The 26216-nt window shown below is 38.2% G+C and overlaps 1 protein-coding gene across 2 annotated transcripts in view; it reads right to left on the bottom strand.

The window, feature by feature from the left end:
• ST6GALNAC3 (ST6 N-acetylgalactosaminide alpha-2,6-sialyltransferase 3) overlaps nt 1-26216 on the bottom strand; it is a 239486-nt gene that overhangs the window by 153942 nt on the left and 59328 nt on the right. The window lies entirely within an intron of this gene.

The raw sequence follows: 26216 nt of genomic DNA, 5'->3' as shown, positions 1-26216 counted from the left end.
CCCGTACTCTGCTATCTCTCTGGGAAATCTAGTGAAGTGAAATTGATTTTCTTTTTTCATTAGCGAGGCTATTAAGCATGAGGCACCAAGAGATGAATGGAGAGCAAAGCCACATAAAGAGACAGAAGCATCTGAAAATGCCTTTTATTTGTTGCACAGTTGCTTTTTGAGAAGAAATGCCTGCATGGGTGGAAGATCAATCTCTGTCCAGACTTCACTGGCAACACACAAAGGAGACTGCATGCATCCAGAAACCTGCAGGTGCAATAAGTGACCACTGCAGACACCTGATCCTAAATTTACCAAAATAAAAGAACATTTCTCTTCTGAAAGACATCCTAGCTCACTAGAGAGCATTCTAGTAAAAGCCACATATTGCGGATAGCCTACTTTGACTGCTCAGTATAAAGTAATTTGAAACCGGTACTTGCAGATGAGGTTAAGAAACTCATTATCCACACCTCCCCCTTCCCATCCTTTTCTTTTAAGCTCACGTCCTCATCGTTTTTTCTTTGATTTTCTCCTGCTTTGATCATCCAGAGCTGACCGTACAGATTTGTTCCTTAAGTCATCTTTCAACTGAAGTAGAAGTGGTAGGAGAGCTGGAAACCAGACTTAAAAGGCGTTGGATAGGAGCACATTGCTGCTGTAAAACAATGGGCCCTTATTCTGATCTTGTTTATTCCTGATGCACTGGTTTCCTGACTGGTCTTCCAGACAGTGTGATAAAAACATTGTAGGCATAATGTTTTATTTTCTGGTTGTAAAGCAATTTAGCACCCAGTGACAAAGAGAACAAAGGGATATCCTCACTGCCCTCCCCAACACATGCACAGCTTAAGATGCAGTTATGGTCCTATGAGAGCAGAATGAATTCCTATGAGCAGAATTAATAGGCTACTGTATTCTTTAACATCTAAAGAGGGCAGAAGTAAAAGAAAAATGGAACTTTAAGTGTCTTTTCTTTCAAACAAAAGAAGGATATTTAAACAGGAGAGTCTCATGGGAAAGATTTCATACCACTACAAACAGTGCACTTGTTCAGAATATAACAGGAATGATAACATTACTAATGGAAACAAGATGTCCTCTCAATTTTCATGTGGAATGTGGATTGCAAATTAGAGAAAAAAGTGCCAGAGCTAAAGATCTCCATGTATGCATGTGCATGCACACATACACCGCTCACCCTTTGCAATTACTTGTCATGTCAGATCAAAGACAGTCAGAGTGCAGATGGATGATTTCTCATCTGCATCTAGCTGTGGACTTGCTGTTTGTCATTGGACCTAGGAGGTAGCATGAAGCAATATTATACTCATTAGTCCCTGGAGGTTTCTGCAGTTCATGATCAAACAAAGACGAGTTTTCCATCTTCCCACTGCTTGTATATCATTTAGCATTACAAGATGTTCCATGAATAATGGAAATAATGAAACCACATCTTCCAAGACACTCTCCCCAGGCCAGAGACAGTATACACTGTACTTATCAGCAAATTATATATGCGGTGACTAGCTGGCAGCTGCCGCCAAGCAGAGTGTATTACAGCTCAGCTTTGCCTGCCTTTCCTTCACCTGGGACTTTACTTTGCATCTTCCTCTCCTAAATGGACACTAATGTTCATAAAACTTATAGGAATGTAAGTAGCTCTGAGATGATCAGGAAATCAGAAGTTACTTAGAGAAGACGGCTGAACAAACAGATGAACAGACAGATGAACACCATGGTTGTATGAGCATTATCGCCAATAAAGCTGGAATAGTGACTTTGCATTATTTCCTTGTGGTTCTTGCACATCACAATTTTAAAATAAATAATAAGGTAAAGACAGACTGAACAACTTTCAAGTATGGATTTCTCTCATTTGTCTACAAACTAGGACAAAAAAGAACATCAACACTCTACATGTTCTTCACAAGCATTTATGAGTTTCTTGGCGGACTTTATTTCGTAGGAACATCAAGATGGGATTCAACTTACCGAGTGTTGAATAATTTTTTGTAGTACACTGCAACAGCAGTTGTAATACACTGCAATACAGTGTAATACACTGCAACAGCAAAGGTCCTTTGGGACTTATTTAGTAATGTAGGCCAGAATACTCTAATTCTTGGTCCATGCTAGCTTTTGTAAGTTTTATAACAAACCCAGGGCCATGCAGCAAATCATTGTAATTATATAGAGGAGAACAGCAAAACGAAACACTTTAAAGCAACTAAGGTGGAATTTAATCCTTCCAGCCAAAAAGGATTTTTCTTGACCTGTCACCAAAACTGAGTGCATGTTACACAATTTTAATTCCATTCGTTGGAAGTATAGAAGTATTAACTACTTCACTGCTATATGAAAAGTAGTATCTACAGGAAATAAATATCTTTCACGTAAGAACTCCATGCTGAAAATATGCTAACATTTGATTTTTTTGGGTGGGGAACATCTTTGTCAATAACTTGAACAGAACTTGTCTGCTCTCCTCCCTTTTTCGCCCTAGTAACTTAGGTATGCATTTGCAAGTTTTGACAAAATCAGAGAGTGATAGACTGGTTTCTTATTTCAGAGGTAACTAAATTCAGAAAAGGAAAAACAAGTAGCTGATCAGATCAGCACCCACACATGGTCAGATAGGCACAACTCAGCTACTTCACACTTTGCTTGGCGTTCTTTTGGCTGGCCAGCATATGCACATCACTCCAGACTTAACAGATCATTTGCCATCTCATGCACTAAGAGTACAGCAAGGGAGAGCAGGTGAGCAAGCAGGATAAACTGCACGTTAGATCACCACTCATTGAGAAAAACTTATTTACTTAAATATCACTGTTTTTGTAAAGAAATTCTAAAACTCTCTTGGTATCTCATCAGAGACAGCTAGCTGAAGTTAGAAGAATTCTATGTGCCATTATACATGCATAGCTCAAATTTACTACAGAAGATTCTTTAATGCCACAAAGCTGGGAAATGCAAATATTTGTTAAATCATGTAAGACAAATAATTCCACAACCACACCGCACTTACAGAGCCTGATTTTCTCTTCATACACGCCAGCTAGTGTGGTGTTTTACAATTCTTGTCAATTGAACTATTCCTCATTTTCATCAGTGTGAAAATAATTCAGTTAAGATTAAGCAATAATAAAGTTTTTTTAAATCCTGTGAACTAAATAAAAGGCTGAAAGATGCACATACTAGAGGCTTTAGTAAATTACTTATCTTTACTGGACTGTATTATCTTTTATATCAATGGTAAAAGTTACAAACTGATAAAAGGACAAAAATACATTTTTAGGCAATCATGCTGTTCTGGCATGTCACTAGAGATGAGGCTCTGGATGCATGGGAGACTTATACAAAAAAGCAGGGTTGGGGTGGAAGGGAACAAAAGGTAAAAAACAATAGTGTTGAAATTTGGAGATATACAATGCATGTGGATAGAACTAGAGTTTCTATTCCCTGGGATGTGCTTAAATACATCCTCAAGGCAGCAATGTGATTACGATGAATTGGTGCATTGAAACATTCTGAGAATGGAAGCTGATCCAGTTCAAACAAGTGAGAAATGAGGATGCTACAATGTCGAATATTTAATTAAGTGAAGAAAAACAGAGAAGATTCACTAGAGACAACTGTTTTGCATTCCCAGGCTTTAGCTAGCTGGCTTGAGAAACATTTCCATTGTTAAAGTCAGTTAAAAGAAAGGAAAAGGGAGAGAGGTATGCAAGAATCTGATACTGTTCAGTTAACATTTTGGTTTAAGATTTTAACAACAGCATCTTGAAAAAGACCATTTAATGCGTAGGAAAATGTCTGTTCCCAATTGGTTTGGAATGTTCCAGAAATGCTGTCTGGTTATACTTCAGCCAAGAAGATGGAGAAAGCTGTTTTAAGGGATTACAACCTACAGACTTACGTTTCTGATTTGTACAACTGCTGGAGGGAATCATTGAATGAAAGCATTTTGTGAGGGTATCGCACGGAATGTGCACCTCGAGAAATCTGATTGGTAACAATTGTGCCGTTCCTCTGAAGAGTCCACATGAGTATCACAGAGGGCAGATAACTTGCTGTAATTTTCTCACCAAAGAACATTGAATCAGGCTTTCAGCTTGAGTCAATAAATTCCAATAAAATTCACTAAAGGAAGTTTGGGGTTTGAGTTGGGAGGGGGTGGTGCAGTTGGGGGTTTGGTTTTCTTTTTGGTTTTGGGGTGGGTTTTATTGTGGAGTGGGGGGGTAGAGAAAGAAATTTGTACTTGCACTTCACAGATTTCAATTATCCCAGCATCCATGTCTCTGCTACGATGCTGGAATGTGTTCTACAAGACGCAAGTTGAACATTTCTGCCCTGGTGATTCTGAGTGCACACGTAGGCTAATGTCAGATTTTGACAATGATAAAGAACTCAAAATATGGGAAGGCAAAAGGTGGAAAACCAGCATAACTATAACTGACTTATCTGAGACATCTAGAAGACTATAGAACTGAGGGCCTCATCTAGTAATCACATTGCAATATCTTTACATTATACTGCACTAGCTGGCAAATGCAGTGTCACCATATCTTGCTACTCTGAGCCTATTGAGAATAATTGGATTTAGTTACGTTTACAGTGGATTTGTAGGATGAGGCACCTAAATCTACAAATAAGCCAACCATATTTCAATATACCAAAGGATTAGTTAAAAATAAAAAAGTAAAAAAAAAAAAAAAAAAAAATTAACTCAAGTGTAGTATCCAAGCTACTCAGTTGCAGCTATCCCTCAATGTTTTAAAGAGTTCTTACCAAATACACCGGACACAGAATGAGCAAAGGAGACTGTTAATTTGCAGTGCACTGTGGAGTGTAAAGATGTATAGGATGTCCTGTAACATCTAACTAGAAACACTGACAATTATGGGCCCTCAAAACGTGCACCGCTCTGGACTTCAGACAACCTTCTGCTTTGGTATTTCATTCCTAGTTCTCTAGTGAGCAGCCCTTCCCATTTCATTTATAATGCCTGTCGTAAGGTAAGGTCATATCAAGCCAATCATCTACTTCCACAGACTCTTCACGTTTTCTAAACTGTCAACAGACAAAATCACCAGTGTCTAGCCACTGACTCAGGAAACAGCACACCCAGAGTCTAACGTCTCACTGGACTTGGGTACTTACTGTGGTGAGGGAACACTATACCAGCAATCATAGATAGTCCGTGTTTGTTACTTGTGAGATAAACATAACTCAGCCCTTATAACTCAAATGCTGTAGTAACCTTGTTCCCATGAATCTCATACTTCCTTGGATAGCACCAAAAAAAAAAGTGCTGGAGTTTTCCTGCCAGTGTTTGTCTCACTGGTCTATCCCTCTACTTTCCAACTTTCCTTCAGCTTTCCAACGTGCTCCCTCTTCACACAGAGCCCTAAAATCTTTTCCACTGGAATATGCACAAAACCGGCTGCTTGTCTCCAAACCTCCTTCCTCTGCCAATGTGTTAGCTATTTGTCTGAAGAGTCCGCCTTAATTCCATTTCTCACAACTTTTATTTACCTGGCATTTAGTTTTGTTCTCAATGGTTTGCCTCTGGAGATCTCTTTCCCTTGGGAAGAAATGATGCAGCTCCATTGATCGGCCCATGCTCTGTATATAGCAATTTCACAGGAGTAGGCTATATTGCTTGAACTCTGTGGCACATTTTCCATTGTTTTGCAACAGCTTTAAGGTTCTCAAAATGGGTTTATCAGCAACACAATTACCTGGTTAAAAGGCTGTACTGCTCTGAGTGCTGTCATTCAGTAAGCCCACCTGCACTGAATGGAATAGCATCCTTGTTGCAAGTCTAGATCATATTTGGGGTCTTGAAAACCAGACAATACTTAAACTCAAATATAGAGCTCTGAGGAAATCACCAAGGCATCTTTTTAGCCCTTGCTACTTTTGCTTGTAGCTGATAAAATGCCAACTACATATTCTTCCCAGAAATACAGCCTGGGAATTTGCGTCTACTGTGACAAGTTCAAAATAGTTTCTGCTATGACAAACTCCTCCTATTCAAACTAAGATGACTATATTTCTGAACTACTTCCTGTGTAAATCTCACTTTCAATTTTATGAAGCAAATTTAAAAGTGTTCATTGGATAAGGATCTATCTATCTATAATTTTAAAATCCATAAAGATTCTGTTCCCAGGAGTGGAAATATCCAATCTTCCACGCAAGCCTGGCTTTTAATTTCCTTCCTGCTTTCCTGCAGTTGCATTTCAGACACCTTTTTCATAACACTGTTTCTGAATTATCTATTTTTCACTTGCGAAGTGAATCTACCCTTGTTACGCTAGCACTCTTATGCAAAATACGTGGTTTTAAACTCCCACAGTGCCCAGTCTCCCAGCTTCTATCACTGAAAAATAATACTCTTTTATTTTCTTTTTGTAGTCAGTGTTTTGCTGTGAAATGCCTAAGACTTGTCCCCCCAGCTTTTCTGCCATTATCACTTTTCCTGTAGAATAGAAATCTTCCCACCAAATGAAAGGCATTAGTCCTTTTGTAACAACAGCACTTGCAAAACTGAATCTTCCGTGGCAGCTGCAGTCTGCTATAGCCTATAGGTAGATTTTTGGAAAGGTCAGATCTTCACATTTAGCCTTTTCTGCTGATGGTTTTCGGTTTGTGGTACATTGAGTTACAAGTGTTACACTCCTGTCCCAGGAAAAAATATATCAAAATTAGTATCCAGAATAACCCAACAGCAATAATAACTGTTTGCAGAGGAATGTGAAAGGTAAATTATTTCATATTTCAACAGAAATGACAGTTACCAAGTTGACATTATCTAAATGAGTAACATGCAGTTGGGCACTCCCAACATTTCTGTTCTTTCTGTTAGAACAAATTTCAATGACAAAGTTTCTTATTAACGCTGGCATAAAATTGGCCAGCTGTGCTTTGAATCCTTTCAGCAAATGGTAAGTTAGGACCATATTTAGAAAGTCATGAACAAAGAGTTAAACTTTGACCTGTGGACATCAAGATAGTAGGGGATAAAATATGTTAGCAAGAAACATTAACTGTTAACTGGGTCAGCAGCAGCATCTATCCATAATTATATCCACCATATTAGATGTAGCTGTACATGAACAACAAAGTACAGCCTGAATGGATCAGCAACACAAGTGATCTGCAGCCTTGCCTCTCTGTCCAGCCATTTGTGTGTTACCCAACCACAGAGACGTACACTCCTGGAGGAGCAGAAGGTTCCATCTACCTCAGGACCCTGGCATAGCAGAATGCTCTTGTTCTTATTAAAGGTATACTCAAAGAACAGACTTTGATAGCAATGTACACATGAAATGAATGAATTGCAGATTTTAGCAGGCACATGTCCGTTCTAGGGAGCAGGCAGACCTTTCCTCAATGATGTGCAAGTACAGCCCCAAAGTTCCTTATGAGGATCCTGGAGACTCGGAGAGAAACAGCATTGCAGCATCACTGACACATAGCAGTACTCACAAGTTTCCTGCTTGCAGTGCATTAAGTTTTGTCATGTCAGCCTGAGAAGGCAAGAGGCATTCAACAGCTGCAATTTGGTTAATAGTTTTCTTCCTTTACAGTCTAGTGTTGTTGTTTCTAAGACAAAATTTTTCATCCATGCATGCAACTGTGCTGAGGAGGTATTTAATTGACCACTTGTTCATTGTCCATCCCAAAAAAAACTGTTTGGTACACTTGCAGCATACCTGCTTATGCCCTACATCGAAGCACGGAGTTTCCCCAGATAGTGAAAGAAAAAAAGCAAAGACCTTACACTGCTTGAGAAGGACACTAACAAGACTGGCTTCTACGTTCCTGAGTAGCTGTCTCCTATGCAGTGATCCAGTTTGCTGTAATGTTTTCTAAATCCTAGCCACCAGTTCTATCTCTGCAGATAGAGAGTAAAGGGGTTCTTAAGAAACGTACTCACTAAAAAGTCAGAAACTGGGCTACCAAAGTCTGTGTGTGAGTGGGGAAACATCATCTACCATGAAAGCTCAAGTTTTTCCCAGAGTACTTATTAAGAACACATAATAGTTCTATTTCATATTTCTACATAGATGCTCCAGCCTTTGAGCCCAGTTCTTGTTGTTAACATTAGCCTGACAGGTAGATGGAGGTTATAATGGCTCCATTATAAAGGAAACCCAAAAGGATACAGAGTTAAAGGTTTCACAGCTTACCATCTCTGTCACTGCTTGATGTTTCAGCTTTTGAATTCTTGTCTTTGCAACTTCTTTTTAACATTTTATAGGACTTTCTAGCTGGACTAGCTATTAAAGCAGCTGTGTTATTTGCTGCTTTTATCTAACAAAAGGCTCCCTCTTTAAAACAAATAAAAATAAACGCAACAAATGTGTACTTCTACTCTTGCCCTATTGATTTCAAAACCCACAGGAGTTTCACTATTGTATTATCACTTACATGATAACTCAGAATAGAAATTGTTCAGTGAAATGCACCAAGGTTCACCTTGAGACCTGACCCTGGTTGGGCTCTATCCTCCTTCATTTTAATTTTGCCTTTAAACTGAGTATTCATTTTTAAACTGCACCAAAGCATACATATGGCTCACGAGAAAATTCGCAAGGGGAGGCCCACTAGTTTTAAGAACAACGATGGAAAGGATATGAACAGAACAGTGTGAAAAGATATCTCAGCAAGGCTCTGCCCAATTGAAGTCTCTTCTGCATTCAACATTTGAATTTTCTACATTATTTATTGCCACCATCAAAAGTTTAATCCTTAAGGCATCATTCTACATGCAGTTGCCTTATAAGCACATGAAACCCTAGGTAGCTTAGTTCCAATACAGTTATGTAAATTATTAACCTCATCTCCAAATATGATGTGCATTCCATCCGAGGAATTTTATGAGTTCAGAACTTCGGTGTGGAGACCAGATTTCTCATATTAAAGCTCATTTTCGAGAGCTCTGTTAAATGAACTTTCACTTGAAAACTATATTGTAGAAAACACCATTTTGTAAATTGCAAGTAGGACCAAGAAAATGTCTCCAAATCCAAACACTTACTTAACAGATTGATGCTTTCAACCTACATTTCTGACTTTTTTCTCTCTAGCTGACCAGACAAACATTCTAAACTCTTGCCCCCCATCCAACTAAAAACTCCAGGCAGATTAATCTACAGTTGTGGCTACTTGTAAGGTACCTTGAGGTAACTTGCTACTTGGAGTGCATCAAACATAATAACTTAGGATGCGACAAATCTCACAAAAGAGAACTCTCTGCAAGCACCACTTCTATTATTCATTCCCTACTGTCACCCTGAGTGTTCTCAGAAGAATTCTCCAAATGTCACCTTCCCACTAACTTTCACATAGCTACATACATGTGGCTAGAAATACTGCTTCAAGTATATCCCAGTGTAAACGTTCAGTTTCCACATACACAGAAAATGCATTAGTTTCTTCTAAAGTAAAAAAAAAAAAATATAGAGAAAAGAAAAAGAAGAAAATAAAAGTTGTGTCTACAGAGCCAGTACATCCTTCTATGTTATCCTCAAAACTTAAAGTATATAGTACAATTAAAGTTATTTTTAACATCACTAGAACTCTAAAGACTTCCTCCAAGAGTCACTGAAGTACACAGAAATACATGGGCTGCCTTCTTTCTTCAGTGGTTTTGACTTTGTATTTGCCTGTTCAGTTTGCCTGTATCAGTAACTCAGTTGCTATACCCCATATTTCACCCTAAAATGCATATCTGATAAACAGCAACACTGTGCAAATACCTATATTCTTGTACATGAGGAAATATGTATATTCTTTGTTAATATTAGTTTTTATTTCTATTTGAGAAGTTTTAACCATCTAGCTAGGAAAAAGAAACAAGATAAATAAGCAGTTGTCAAACAGAATACTATACATCAAGCAAGGGGCTGTTTGGCTAAACTACTGATAAGTACCACTGATAAATGAGCGCAGACCAGAATTCACTGTTTGACCAAATTGGGGAGAAAAAGCTTTGTATATTGTACAAGTGAAAGAAAGCACCTACAATGTGTAAGTATCTTCTATAAATATCCTCAGATTTCTTAAGTGGAAAGAGAGAAAGTATTCTAAGGTTTGAGAATGAAAACACCAATGCCAACTCCACTGAACCCATTTTAGGATCTGATCCAGAGCTCAGTAAGTGTAGGTAGGCACAGTGCATTTCCACAAGGCATTAAGCTGTTTTTTCTGTAGGCAATTGCCAATAACACTGCTGCTAAGTAAGTGATTGTGAAGCAGACAGCACATATCCAGAAACTGCACTGCCAATACATGCATTTATTTTTTTCTTGTATAATACATTTTGAACATAAATTTTGAGAATCCAAACATTGCAAGCATTTTAAGTAGACTTCTGGATTTCTTGAGCTAGCCTATTGAAACAGTATTCTGCATGAGTAAAATGGCCTACTTCCTCCCCTGATTTCTTTTCACTTTTGTCTTCAGAGAAAAGCTCAGATTCTCTCAGTGGCTTCCACTGTCAAGATTTTGAATGCATTTGAAAGTATTTCCAATGTGTGGCAAGGTAAAAAATGCTTCTCACAACCAAAGCCTTTAGGAACAGTTTTAATTCTGTTCCATTCCAGTCCTTGTGATGTGTATGTATGTATGTATGTATGTATATATATTGCAGTCTGTATTTTGAAATGAAGGCAACTAATGCAGATAGGTTAAGTAATCCAGATAAGGGTGGACATCTGAGTGCACCAGATTCAGCACAAAACCCACAAGATCCATTACAGTTTAACTACATTCTCACTACCTCAGCTACAAAACTGACTTTTAAAACCGAGCAAACACCACTGATTTCTCTTGCATATTTTCTTATTAAAAAATAAAAAAATACCCTTTTCCTTAGAGCATAAAGGAAATGTGCTTCTTGCAGTTTGCTTTTCATTAGAAAGCAGAAGTAGTATCAACTTTCCTAAAAATTACCTTTGGAGGCCACATCTGGTTAGTTTAGTTCTTCAAAGATTGCCTTGCTCTGTCTCTTTGGCTCTTTTTTCTCTGTCATACATTAGCTCTTTTTATGTCTGACAGTTCTTTTATTACCAGATTTCATTCTGAATCCGATTTCCCCCCTGTCTCATTACTTCTGTCTTGCTCTCTGTTCTTTTTCTCTTTTCCTGTCTGACAATTCTCTTATTAGTGGATTTGGCTTTGCTTTTGTTTCATGCTTTCTGGTTTTATTCTCTTGTGTCTTATTTTTGCCTTTTACTTATTTTTCTCCTGTCAAGGCTTCCTTTTTTTTCTGCCTATTCTCTCAAAAGGTATACACTTTTGTTTAAGGTTACTGTATTTCAGCATGTTGTGGAATTGGTTTATCATTAGATATTGCCATGCAGAAGGAACCAGGTTTAAATTATAGTTCCTTCAGCCTTTTGGTCTAAGAGCACAATCACTAATCTAAGTATCAACTTATTTATATAGCCATTAGCTCTGCTTCTCAGCTACTATAACATGCCTTAGATCTAAACATACTGGGTTAAGAGCAAGGACCCTGCTTTTAAATTTATTACTTTCTCCCAGCATTCTCCATAAACCATTAGGTTTCCTCCACTTAGTACAGAGAAAAGGCAACTCACAAGCTTTGCCTTCACTCTGTTCCTCACAGCTTCTCCTGCATTAACAGGCACCAACATTACTTGTAGTTCCTTGTATCTCAGCTCCTCCCAAGGAAAATAGTTGAGTGTGAACTTCATGTACTCTTCCTGCAAGACATTTCAGAGGGGAAAAAAGCTTTTGTGTGCTTCACTGGAGAAAGGGTGGAACTGCTGCTATTAGTGGGCTTCATCCTTCTTTAGTAGTCTCCTAATCCTTTAAAGATCTCACTGTACAACCAAGATGGCATGTGTCCTAGGTGCTAGCCATCAAGTGCTCCCTGAAGCAGAGTCACCATTTCCAAGTGGTCAGGGCCCTGAGTGAAAACCAAGGAGACCTTATTTATTTGCTACCTGCATCACTAGTTTGCTTCAGGTGCCAGAACTTAAGGCAATACCAAGAAAGCACTACTGGGATAGGGGGCTGATCTGAAAGGAGATGCTTGGCCTACACTGATACATGAGTATCCCCTTATCAATGGGATATTTATTTTTATAGGAGTAGAAAACACAGTTGGGTGAACTTGAGTTAGAACTATTCTATGATTCTAAGTTGCTGCCACTGGCTGCAAGGAGAAGGAGAGTATTGGCTCACTGCCCTTTCAATATTGTTGTTCTGGTGTTTTTCAAATTAAAAGGGACGTATTGCAGTCATAAAGTTTCTTTTCTATGCCTATGGATGGATAATTTCTGCTTCCAAAGGCACCAAGAAAAGGAGCTTTACTAGATTTCTGGGTGAGAGCTCAAACTGATTTATTATTTGTCAAGAGACACATTAAATAAACTTGGCCTTTTTTGCTGTCATCAGCTGTCTGAAAGACATGCTACAAGCATTAGAGTTTCTTTTAATGCTGCAGCACTTACATTACAGAAAGCACAGCTGAAGCATCTTATATTTGGAAGGAAGGTATGGTGTCAGGGATGACTACTACTTGCTGAGGCTCTTTGTTCCTCAGTGGGGGACCAGTTCCTGTGCAGTGTCTCCCGTACATGTTTACACCTGGGGTGAACAAAGTGGCAAATTATCTTCTGTAAATTAAAATTTGGTGAATAGAGGAGAATAAAGTGCCATGTATTTTTCATAGCCTATAAAGAAGATCTCCATAAAGTGACTCAGAATTCCTTTAAAGGTCATTACTGCCCAAGTGCAAGGAGCATACTACTATTCAGTTATTTTCAGAACACAGCCTTTCTATTGCTGCTAAAGGAATTTTCGTGTCATTTTTTTGTTGACACGTCACAGGACTTTCACACAGTTTCCAGCTCTGCAGACTTAAAAATCAAAAGCAGTACTCTATACAAACAGCAGTGCAGACCATCAAGACAATGATTTCTGCTTAATCTTCCAACACTAAAGAAAAAGCAAATTGTGTGTCATGCACCGTGGACTGGGCATACTAACACTCTGTTCCATTTGTTAATGAAATCCAGGCAAAAGGATATAATGCATACAGAGATACAGGGCAGTGTAACATAAAATGTAAAGGCATGCAGCCATGGAGGATTATTTGCTGTATTTAAATCCTGTGGGCATACTAAAAACTGCATCTGCATGAACCAGGTACTAAACCTTCCCTGCTATGTAGAAGTTCTACATTCTTGGACCAGTATCACATTCTTTAAACTGAGTACAGGGGGAGAAAAAGGAAGAAAATAAGGAAAATGCTCAGAAACATCCTTTTGGTAGGGCAGGCATTTTTTTTTTTTTATTTCCTTTAAACAGACACATCTGCACCAATTTCTCAGACTAAATGGTATTAATCACATTACCACAGTAAGTCCCACAGCAAAGATGATTTATTTGATCTGCTGATAAGGAAGGCCATCTCTATTCCTGCAAACTCGACTCTTCTCCCACAAACGCTACTCTTCACATCACTGAAGTTACTTATCTTATGGTTTAGATAGAATTGGGACTAGATTGTACACCCTTGATAGAGAATTTCTACTAACATTTCAATAACTGTTCACCACTATGCATAAAATCTCCTATTAGTGGTCTTTGAGTGCTGCTGAACCTGACATAGCACTAAACTGCAGCAAGCATGCTGGGATTAGAAATTTCAAAACCATTTAGATGCCTTAAAGATGCACTGTTGTAATCTGCCTTTGGGAACGATCTGCCCTCATAGCTCAAGCTACTATGTTAACAACGTACTCTAATTCCCACAGGCTCTCCTGAAGCATAGTTATAGCTACCGTAAGCTCTGTTTCAGCATTCTCCACTGTCTATGCTGGATTTAATCACAAGAAACACCCCATGCACCCTTTCTAGGACAGCCAGAATCAGGTATCCGTAGACACATGCTGCTTTTAAACTAGAACTATATGACAAACTTTCTCTTTTTTCCAGCAGCTAGAGAAAAAGAGCAGTCAAAAGATGTGATAAAATTCATGAAGTCAAACTTGCACCCCACAGAAATTAGAGACTGATCTGCATTTGAATGTAAGACAAACTCTGCAGGCCAGCCCATAAATCTACTGTACCCGTTAGCCTCATACTCCATACTGAGACTGGCAAGAAACACCAATATTTGCCTGCAGTTATCAGCAGAATCCAAGCAGCCCCAGACGGAAGATGCATAAGGAATCCTGGTTGCTCAGTTACTTAACCTTTGTTGCTTGAATTCAGGCCAAAGCAGTGACTGGTTTGCATTTGAATGCTGAGCTGAAGTCACAAGCTGCTCCTAAGTTTCTGCCTGGAGCCCATCTATACTGTGTTCGGAGTAACTGCACATGCCAGAATCATCACGGATGCTGCACACTTCTGCCAAAACTCTATCCACTTCACTGGAACTTAATTTGGCCCACAGTCCAAAATTACTTAATTCAAACAGCATCTTGTTATGAATTTCCTGGGAGCTATCCCACAGTTGTTTATCAGCAGGAAGACAAAAATTTAAGACACAGTTTATATTTTCAAAGGCCAGGAATTGCTGGCTTTATAATACTATTTACTCGTAAATAAACAGTAAAAAGGAGGGTAAAAATCTATTAAGCAGGTTAACATCCCTCTCAAATACTCAAATTATATCTATCTAGCAAATAAAGAGGCTGGCAAGGCTTCTGAACCACTTAACACTTCATCTGTTTAGAGAAACTATTGGATATTGTTAGCAGATAAAAGATAACATCTTGTGAAATGAGTATTCGTTCCTTTTCACTTACTTCAGATTACTTGAGATAAGAGTAAATTACCTCAAATACATCTTGTTGTTTCCTTTATCAAAAAAACCCAAGGTTGTTTCCATACTCTTAAAATAAATATATTCCCTTTGTATTTCTTACCTTCAACTATTGGAAAAGGTGCACATAATACCAGTACTTTCCCTCCTGTCCTCAAGAAAAGCCTAAGTGTACAGAAAGGAAGTGTCAAACAAGGACAGAGTTGAGCCAAATCTACGTGTCTTGATTTTTGACCATCTACTTGATCAAATGTCCTCAGAGTTTCAAAAGTATTTAGATGCAAGTGTCAAGTTAAGGCACATGAAGAGAATGCTTCAAGGAAAAATGAAAGCAATGTATAGGCAAAAACACTGTATTAAAATGCACACAGATTTCAAACCGTACTTCTAGAAAGCTCTCCCTCATAAAGGCTTGTGTTTGTCAGTGAAAATACATCCAGAAAGTAAGCAAACTCAACTGTTTCAGAAGCCAAAGACCAACTTGCTGCCAATTTCATAGCCTTGTAACTTCCAAGCAGGAACTTTCCTGACTGAAATACTTTGTAAATGGATAGTATTTTTCTGCTATAGAAGCACTTCATCAACACACTGAGGTGAGCACAGCAGGCTGACTCTGAATGTGTCAACCTTAAATGAGTTGACTCAGGTAGGCATCCTTTCCAACTTCACAACATGGCTTTTCATCATTACTGTTTTAAAAGTTGTTCCAAAAGTTCAGTAGATTGAGAAATAAATACTAACAGATAGAAACTGTGAAGGAAGTGGAAAGGCTATGCTATTACTATAAGACTAGATAAATTGAAGAAAACACTATTCTCCATTTTTTATAGTCTTACTATTTTCAAACAAAACCCTCAGTCTTTGGTGGAACATAATTTCTTATCAATCAGTTCTCATCAAGTGGTTCAAAACCAATGACTGAATTTTGTACAAACCACAAGAAGATTGCCAGTGGTTTATACAAAATTCTACGCCTTACCCCTAGTAAGGCTATTTCATGAGCTGCTGTATCCTGCAAATCTCATCTAAAACCGAGCCCTGCCTCTCAGCTATTTCAGATTTAGATGAAATGTTTTGCTACTGTTTCACTGTAATTCAATTAAGATGAGAGCTTAAAGGGAAACAAAACTTCAAAATGCAACTCTGCTTATCCGCATCCTTACATTGCTTAAAATACTGAGGACCACTTGCAGCAAAAATTTTCAATTGCTACAAAAACTTAATGGGCCTTAACATTTCATATTTCTACAGAGCCAAACACGGACAGACAAACTACGGGTTGATGTTATTTAGAAGACTCTAGGACACCAGAAGAGCACTCCAGGGTAAAAAGCTCCCTGACACTAATATTCTATGTTTGAGCTGACAGCAGGGACATACATATATGGGGTGAGAATTCCTGGGGACAAAGTCATGATACAAATGAAACAGTCTTCAGAATTTGGAGGCACAGTTTTGCTGGTCATGTCTGTTGTGAATTTGCATATGTACATTCAAATAAAAAAAAAAAAAAAAAGGTTAAAAATCAAAGTAGGCTGAAAATTATCTTGAGAAATAAAGAAGTCGAAGTATGAATTCTCAGAAAACAGAGAAGGAAACACCTACATACAGAGGGGAAATGGAAGAGATGGTCACAGAGAGCAACCACTTGGCCAATTGGTGGCTGTGTCATTATATTCACACTTCACCTGATTGCCTAAATATAAAAAACCCTCATGAGTCCTACCTAGCCCTGCCCTTTCTATGAAACCATCACTTACAAAAAACAGATCACTACTACCTTAACTAGTACAGAAGGCACTTTATACTTGCATGAAACAAAAATAGGAACTGATTGAGTCTGCAGTAGCACATGAGATTCAGCTGCCGGGCCACTAGATGCAGGGAGCAGCATCCCATTGTTTTTCCATCATCTTCCTTCTCAGTTGTTATTTTTAGGTTGCTGTTCTAAGAAGTCATAGACAACTATGTCCTGCTTGTTCATACACCATGTTCAATAACCATATTTCCTTATCAGTTTTATGCAAATCTGTTTCACAAGGTATACTCAAAGTTGTCCACACTCACTGCATTTCTGGTCCATATACACATTTCTGGTCTGAATACATACAGACTAGCCAGCTACCTGTGGCTCCTGTAGTTCAGGCTCTGTCATAGCACTGATGTGGGAGAGCCCTGCTATGAAGGAAAAAAGCTAGAAAACAGAGATTTTAAGAAATCAAGGGTGCTGCAAGGAGATGACATTTCACACAGGCTGAGGGAAAACAGCCGGAAAAGAAAGATAATGTGAGGGGAAAGGAGGAAGGTAAACATACAATGATGTAAGATCCCCACCCTGGGGCAACCAGGTCATATCAATTCTACTGCTACTGATGGAATGACTTTTTACTCATTAAGAAACTCACCTTAGTCTGTTGGTGTCTGTTCTGATTGTTTCCAGAAGAGAGAGATTCATTAAGAGTGTTAGATAACAATATGCCCATAAGATAAATGAGTCAATATAAAGGTGTTTCAATGTCTGCATAAGGTCACAAGTAAAGAGCTCAGACTTCTATTAGTACTGCAAAAGCTGTTCAACATGAGCCACCACAAAGGAAGTTCCAGCAGCACCCTGTGCATACAGCAGCCATGTTCAGTGTGTACCTTGGCCCAGCATGAGCTAGACAAGTCCACTAAGGCTTTTCCATTAATACATTACCTATTATCGGGAAACAAAATGCTTCCGTGGAGAAAGTGTGAGATTTTTGCTTACAGAAACCTTCAGACATGACAGAAAATTCACAAAACATGTATTTCTGATATTCCTTTTTGACAGAATTCGTTAGCCAACTTTGGAGTCCTGCAGTTTATTTTGATTAAGATGAGAAATTTATGATAGAACCAAGTATCTCATACAATTCTGTCTGCTAAGAAAATAAACAAAAACAACTACAAAAAACCCCACCAGACTTGCCTTGAACGGAACAGAAATTAAGGTAAAAAGAGGGGTTTTTGTTACTCAGACAGTGTCACCCTTCTTTCTAGCAGACAGTCAATCCAGAAGGATTTTTGGCTTTTTGCTGGGACTAGACTGCCAAGGATTTTGTGACTCTATCCAGTGCTTTAAATACAGCCCTCTCTCATTGCCCTAGTACTCTTTCTACCTTCTCTCACCCATATATCCAAGTCTTCATAAAATGATATGCAATGAAACCTTCTACCCACATACACCCTGTGCTTGCTCATGTTTGAAGTGGAAGCTGCTATCCCTCTGCCATCTGTTCTGTAAAAGAGCATCTCTGCTCCATAATGTTTTTTCCAGATGAAGGGCAACTATTGTTTCCCCATTGGTAGCAATAGTTTTAGTCTCATTCAGAACAATACCTAGTAGCAAAAAAAAAAAAAAAAAAAAAAAAAAAAGGATAAAAATACTACAATACAACCTAAAAAGAAAAAAGAAATACTTTAAATAAAGCTGCCTGGAGAGCAACCCATGTGGGTCTGCTCTGATTTGAGCCTTTTAAATGAAGCCTTTTTGATGCTAAAGAAAAGCGATAGCATGAAAGTGTTTGTGGTAAAAGGCCAGCTTGAAATGTCCTTGGCTCAAAGGCCATCCAAGGCCACCTGTCTTTGCCTTTTCTGAATATGGATCTCCACACTTTGTTCATTTCTTTTCAAAGCACAAGTGGAAGTGCACCCCTCTCGTGGAATAAATTTCATTTTAAAAAAGCATTTCAATTTTGAGTGCCTGACCCTGCAACTGCAGTGTCCTTATCAAACAATCAATTAAGAGAGCTATTTTTTTCCCTGTAAAACAATTGCTTTTCAGTGCAGCGTTGTGGTGTTTCACACCCACACAACCATTTTTGTCTCTTGTTCAAGGCCAATATTTCTGTTTAACCTCTGTGGCTTTCCTCTCTGATCCGTGAGCAGAAATTATGGATTCCTTGCACTGTGTGTTTGTATTCTTTGGTCCCTAGCTATAGACATGAGATTTTTTCTTTTTAAAATTGTCTTTGAAAAATTCTGATTTGCTGTCCATTTTTAAGGTCAGGCTTACAAAACACGCACAACCTACCTGTGCTTGATAGAGCTTGTTAAATATTTTATTTGTGTTTTTATTAGCTGGGTACAGCCCTCCGAGGCACTTTTATGAAGGATGCTTTTGAAATGTAAATGTGATTGATTTGATATTACAGCTTATATTATTCTTCTTGCACAGTGCCTTTGGGAACAAGAGAATGGAGTTTCTCTTTTGACTGATGAAAAAGGTCCAATGGTAGGTATTTTCCTCTTCTATACACAAACACAAAGAGCCTACTAATTTCTGAAAACTGCTAGCAGTGTTCACATGCTCATGCCAGCCAACTTTTAGTGCTTCTTCCATTTTCTGAACTGTTTTAGATTTTAAAAAAATCCAATAAATTTGATAATCCCATTTAAGAGGCAAGTTAAAATCTACACATGACGCAGACACAGCTCCATCTTAGTACAATAGTACAAACCAGACCATTCTTATCACAGTTGCTAATGGAAAATGCATAAAGCAGCAGAGCTAAGTGGTCTAGAACATGCTGCTTTGTTTGCTATCATGAAAGAAAAGGTGTAAGAACAAGAGAAAACTTTGCAAAACCCTATGATTACTTACTGGTGTTGTGGGAATACTTTGACTAGCTTTAAGAAGTAGTTAAATAAATTGCCAATTCCTCTATGTAACACCAGATCCTTTAAGATGAATGCATTCTAGAAGAATATTCAAATATTTGGAATTGATGGGCAAGCACACTCCCATTTGAAACATGGGTGGAACAGACATAGCAAACGTATTTTACTGTAGTTCGGCAAGGAAATCATCTTTAGTTTCAAAGGAAGCATATTTGTGCTTCTATAGCCTATCAAATCCCAACAATTTAGCAGAAATACTTTTGGCTGTAATAAACAGTGGAAGCCGTTTCAAAATACTGATGTATTGTCTGGGGAGATATTAAAAGTAAAGCAAGTAACTAAGAAGCTATCTGCATTTCACACGTACAGTATTAAAATACACCCACAAGAACAAAAGGCATTTGTGTAAAATTTAAGCAATATTAAGCATGCAGTTTTTCCAGTGAATTGGTAAAGCTCAGAAGATGTAACTAATTAGAACAGAAGGCTGCAACAGTTAGACTGTTTCAGAAAGAATCGTTAAGGTACGTTGCCATATGGTTCTGAAAACTCATTTAATGCAATCCAAATAGAATAACATGTGCATATACCCCTGTGAGTTGCCCAAGCATTAATACCGCCTCTTAACTCAGCCATTTAGTACAGGCACAACTGCTACTGAGCTTCATGACTTTAGACAATGAAGGTAAAATTAAACTGGGAAAAGATTACAAAAAGCTGTGAAAACAGCATAAATCAGAACAAAGTATATATTCATCTATGTGTTATATGACATACGATTTTCCATTCTGCTGAAATAGCTAGCAATGTATAGCAATAAACATTATAACTTCAAAGGCGTGACCCTGCCTTTGCACAGATTCACACAGTGGTTAAGATAGTGTGGTCACATGGGATCCTGAGGTAACAGACAAAATCTATGTAATATCTCAATTGCAAAGCTACATGCTCAAAATACAGAGCCACAGCTAGAAATCACTACTAGAAAAGGCCCTCATGTTCAAAAGGATCAGGTGCCATCTGCTCCTATTCAGGTGTGCTTCTTGAAAAAAAAAAATCAATGTTAGGTTTAAGAAAGAAGCTGGCATGACATTTGTGAATCCAAGAAAGAGACAGAGTTAGGAGTTGGGAAGATAACATTCAAGACCTTGACCAGCAAAATTTGGCTGCCATTCATTTCTGTGAAAATGCAAACCCTTTTTTACTAACAAAGAAGCAACACTGTTGAAAGTTAGCCCCACTTTTAACTAGGATGTTGTGCTCTTGATATTGATCCAGAAATAACCCCAGAACCAGAACTCTGGCTCTCCCTCTGTCAAATTTGGAGAGAGTCTGGACCTCATTTAAATGCTGAGGCTTAGTTCACCACCTAACAAACTGCTCATCCTAAGGAAAGAATGAAAAAAAAAAAAAAAAGGAAAACACAGCAATGAGTAGTTTGAAAACCTTCTCTCTTCTGCTGGAGCTATTATCCACTGTGTCACAATCTATCATCATATAAGCTCTTTGTTACTTATTTTTACCATTGCACTTAGCATGTTTTGGGCATCAAATAAGGCACAAAATAAGTCCTTTTTTGAATCCAAAAGAAGAATGGAAGACTTTTTTTGCTATTGTTTAAGAAATAAAACTGTCTCATATCCATACTCCCTGGCTCAATCTTTAGGAGTAGGAATATAATCCCCTGGAAGGTTTCAGTAACAGGGGAACTGTGCTCCAATTCTGTAACTGGTAATTGCCTTCAGTGAGCTATGTGCTTATGCAAGGACACCACGCACAGGAACAGCTGATCTGCTCGCACCATTGGTGATAGGATAATGGGCCTGTATTCTTACCTGTTCCAGCTCCTGAATCATAATCACCTGGGGCTGAAGACGCTGCCTTAATTGTGTATATTTTACAACCAGTCAATGCAAAATTAATTACTAACTTTTCCAGTCTCCAAAAGACATTTTAAAAGATTTTTAGACCTATACATTTTTGAAAAGCATCCTCCATTGATCTACATCTCTGCCATAGATCTGTGTGCTGTTTTCTGTTCCCTTCAATCTGAGTCTTGAAAACAAGGTACCTTTTCTGAATCCTAATGCCTAAATGTATTCACTGACATTTAGTAATATGTTTTACTGCTCTGGCCTTTGAGTATGCTATATTGCAACTACCTGGTCATCCCATAGTTTCCCCACAGGTCAATGACACTTCTAAGGAGGGAATAAGCAAAATGCTATTTGAGCTGATGGTATCACTTTCTTATTGCAATGCCTTTGAATTAAAGGTTGTAAATAACAGCAACAACGCAAGGCAGCTCATTGCTTTTGGTGTCAGCTCCCTTCAGAAACTACCTTATTGCTATCAATGAGGCCACACTCACAACAATGGGGTACAAAAGAAAGCTGCATTGCCGTTATTTTTAAGGAGACAATAGATTTGCAGAAAATTAATTCTGAAAACAATGTGGCTGTGAACAAGATTTTGTGAAAGCTGTGTCACTTATTTTGAAGAAATCTGTGTGAGACAATACACAGGGAAACCACAAACAGCATTAGCTTAACAATCATTCCTCAATGTCATTTCCCTGACTGGTAACTTTTAGCTACTGTGAAAAGTAGCTATTTAAAAAAACCCAGTATTTAAATGTGCAAGACAGATCACAGAAGATTCTTACTTTCAGAATTTTCATCATTGAGCAGTCTTCGAAGAGAACATAAATATTATACATGAACTTATGATTTATTTATCTTTATCCCAACTGCTTCAGAGACTATAGTCTTATAGCGTGCTGAAATCCAGCCATCTCTGTAACAGAGAAACTAGACATCCATTGCCCAAATCAGCACACTTTGGGAGAGAGCAGAGAGAAAAGGGCCAGAACAAACACTGCGTGCAAAAAGGTGGTATAGGGATGTCAATTCTATAAAGTAAAAGATACACCTACAGAAGTTTCGTCTGAAAGCCTCCAATTTTGTAGGAACAGATGCAATGAAAAGAAGTCATAAGGGCACATGTGTTAGAGCAAGGGACAGACTTCTTAATTCTAGGTATGTAGTTTATATGTATAGTGATCAGACCTTTGTTCCTTGAAATAGCAAGGGAGCTCCTATTGACTTCCATGGGGACTGCCTGTTCCATGCCATGTTTCAACAGGGGAGACCTTCAGGAAAGGTGAATTAAAAACTGCTTCTAAGCGGAAAATGCCTCTTTTGAAAATAATTATTAAACACCCTTTTTTGTCCTTATATCCTTTTCATTCCCTCTCCACAGAAGAAATGAAAATCTGGTTTTTCATCTTCTCAGATCAGCATTGCCTTTTGTTACAACTGTACCAAAGCTGACTGACTAGCTTTGATTTTTCAGTCAGCTATTTCCCATGATCTTTGTTCTGACAAATTAGCTGGACATCAGCTACCTAAATACACATGCCTAGTACCATTTCAAAAGCCTTTATCTGTAGCTGACTTTCCAGGAAGGCTGTGTCATACCTACCAGTGGAGTGTGCATGCTTCTGTTGTTCCAGAACATGTGAAATGGCACCAGGCAGCACATTGAAGCATCTGCATCCCATTGTTCAGTACAGACCTTCCCAAAGCAGGAAATACTAGCTCATCAGCTGGATCAGGACAGATGAAGAGGAAGCCCAGAGCTTTAGGTACTTTTGTATACAGTTCCACTGTTATCTTTAAGGACAGACTCTCCAAAAGCCATTATAGAGCTTATAGATTTTATAGCAGTGTACCCTATAAACTCGCTTGGGTTTACGTATTAGTCACCGCTATTTTGTAACACTAGATGGTTATAGTAATACTATTTCATGCTGTTTCACAGTTAGGGAAGATAGAATAATTATTTGGGAATCCACAGGCGGCCAGTGAAACCAAGTAAAAGTTTTGCTACTCAAATTGTGGCATGAAAGCAAAATTCTTCATCAAAAGTGCCAGTATAGATTTTTCAAAATCTCTTTAAATACCTTTCCTACAGGCTCTGTAATAATACGTAATATTGTTTTTTCCTGACTCCCAATTGTGAAATTAATCACTGAATTACCTAATGATTTCTCAGGAACCTTTATGATGCTTAGCACATTCTTTCTCCACCTGCTTTGTCTTTGTGTTTTAGAATCAATTGATTGCAAGGAAATATTTTAAAAAATGCATTACTTGGAAAACAGCTTTGATAAGAATAGAAAATGATCACTTTCTGCTGGCTGCTGCTGTTCCAATAGCTGGACTGAAAGTTGAAGTGAGGTTTAGATGACAATATTCAGAGTTAATCAGAAGACGGCGTGGTGCATCAGAAAAGAGGGCAACACAAAACATCTGGGAAGAAGTCAGCAAGTTTCTTAACCCCCTGTTCAGAAGCAAGCTTGGCAGCTCCTTGGAAATTGAATGTGTGTTTACACTAAAGGCCAAGTTACAATTTAGCATGTGTTCTTTAGGACAAAAACACTCTGACAAATGCTTTTAGAAAAGAAATGTGTTAAATCATATTTCAAAATATTTCAAACCCTTTGCTCTCTCAGATTAGGGAGACCATGGTGCTTTGTACCAGTAGTTTTGGTGCAATTGATTTACTTCCATAGAAATCATTTATCTATCGGCACAGAAAACATAAATGTCAAAGCAGCTGTAATTTATGTGCACCAACAAAGTCAGCTGTTATGCTTGCCTTTTTTTTCTTTAAATGCAGCAAATAGGACGCAGCTTTATTAACCTTCAATAGAATTACACATGGATTTTTAAAACAAAATATCATTGGGTGACTTCCACCCAGGAGTCATTCTGAGGGAACAAGAGCCTAAGCTGCAGACCAGTAACTGCCAGTGCCTTTTCTTGGCAGTATCATCTAAACTTCCTTGCCTCAGATTCTTAACGTGGAATCGTAAATAACAGTGTCATAATGCTGATGATCTATGAGGCAAGCTTATTCCCATGGCTAATACTGACAGTAAATTTAGCTATAAAGTAGTTCAAAAGGAAGCGTATGTGTGAAGAAACACACATACACATACACCCCCTGACAGAACAAATGATCCACAAAGAAGCACAAGTCACATCCTCCATTTTTTCCAGCTACTCCCAAATCACTTTATTCAAATTGTTCAATCATCTCTAATTAATTTTCCCCTTTAGTAAGTTGACGAGATTAAAACAAACAAACAATAAGAGAAAAAAAACAAAGCAAAACACCACAAATATGTCTCTGTTCAAGACTTTCATGTCTCTGAAAAGCAGGGAGTGGGAGGAAGAGAAAAAAAGAACATACCCAAATAGAGTAGCTGTATATGATGAGTTGATAGATGAAGTTAGAAAGCAATAAAGAAACCTATCACTAAGTCACAAGAATATGGCTCTAGCGAGGGCTCATCACCCATGCTCTGAATCATTAGGTGTTCCAGTAACAGTCACATGCTAAAAGGTAGGAAACTTGGAATAGAAAACCAGTATGATCTGTTTGCTTCTGCGCATGACTTGATTGAAGTCATGGAGAGCAATGGAAGTTCATGTTCTTCAGGAGAGGCCCCATCTACCTATGCTTGCTCACAGACTGCACTCATGAACCACCGTCTTAGCTTGACTATTAAGTGATACCATCCCCTTGAGGCAGGAGTCTGTGGAATTACGTCCTGTTTAGTTTGAGATCTTGTTCACCAACTGAAAGACAAGAAAAGCTGGACTAAAAGATGAGACACACAGTAGGAATGCAAGACTAATAGCATTTTAACAATCTTTTTCAAATATAGACTTGAAAATTGGGAGGGAGGCAGGTTATAAATCCGCTGTTTAAATAAGAAACCTTTCTCAACATTTGCTCTGGCACTCTGAAAAGAGAGGCTAGACAGCAAGGGTATAGTGAAGAAGAAAATCCACCTCAGAAAAATATTTAATATCAAAGTTCCATTTATGACTGCAATTTAAACAGCTTCATATTTTTGGTCTAATGTGTTTACTACCAAACAATGTGGTGATCACAGTTCAATTTATTCCAGGATCGGTGGTGCTTATAAAACTCTCGGTAAGGATCTCAAATTTTGCAGTAGACTTGCACAAGTAAGTCATACAACAGATGTTAAAGAGAATAAAATCACACAGAACAAGTATAACAGAGACCAGAAAATCTATATGCTGGAAAACAAAACAAATCCAATCTTTTCAGAAGACATTACAACTTTATGCTACACGTTCCCTCTTGGTGCCCAGACCAAGAGGCTGCATGTCCAGCCCTGCAAGCCTGGAAACAGAACAGGGAGGAAGAAGCAGCACAAAGGCATCAGAGACCTGTAGTATGAACATTCAATATCACAAGTTGTTACATGGAACTTACTTGATGCTATGATATACTGTTCTCTTTAATTTTCATTGCATTATACCACCATGGCATCTCGCTGTCAACACAGAATGCCTAGAATTTACTACTTTCATAAAGTTTTGGTGGGGATAAGACCCCACTAACTCCAAGGTAAAAGTCACCTCTATCTAGGATAATCTTTACAGAAATAGGGTAAGTTTAAATACATCTTCCACAAGTGAAAATAGATTTTTAAACAGTTTCAGCAAATATGTTGAAATTCACTTAGGCTAATCCTGTTCCAACCTAATTTAGTATTCAAAATCCGCTTTAGCAGTTTAAGAACTAGTGTCTTTTCCAACACTATCAATTCTTTCTGGTATGCAGCTTCAGGAAAGCTCCTTTGCATCCCACAAGATCATACCAAAAAGCTGACTTGATAATCACAGCCATGTATACAAGAATATGCGAGGCACAACAT

The sequence above is a fragment of the Lathamus discolor genome, chromosome 3 (assembly GCF_037157495.1).
Source record: "Lathamus discolor isolate bLatDis1 chromosome 3, bLatDis1.hap1, whole genome shotgun sequence".
Classification (NCBI taxonomy): domain Eukaryota; kingdom Metazoa; phylum Chordata; class Aves; order Psittaciformes; family Psittacidae; genus Lathamus; species Lathamus discolor.
The sequence above is the reverse complement of the archived record's forward strand: the minus strand, read 5'-3'. Positions and strand labels throughout refer to the sequence as shown.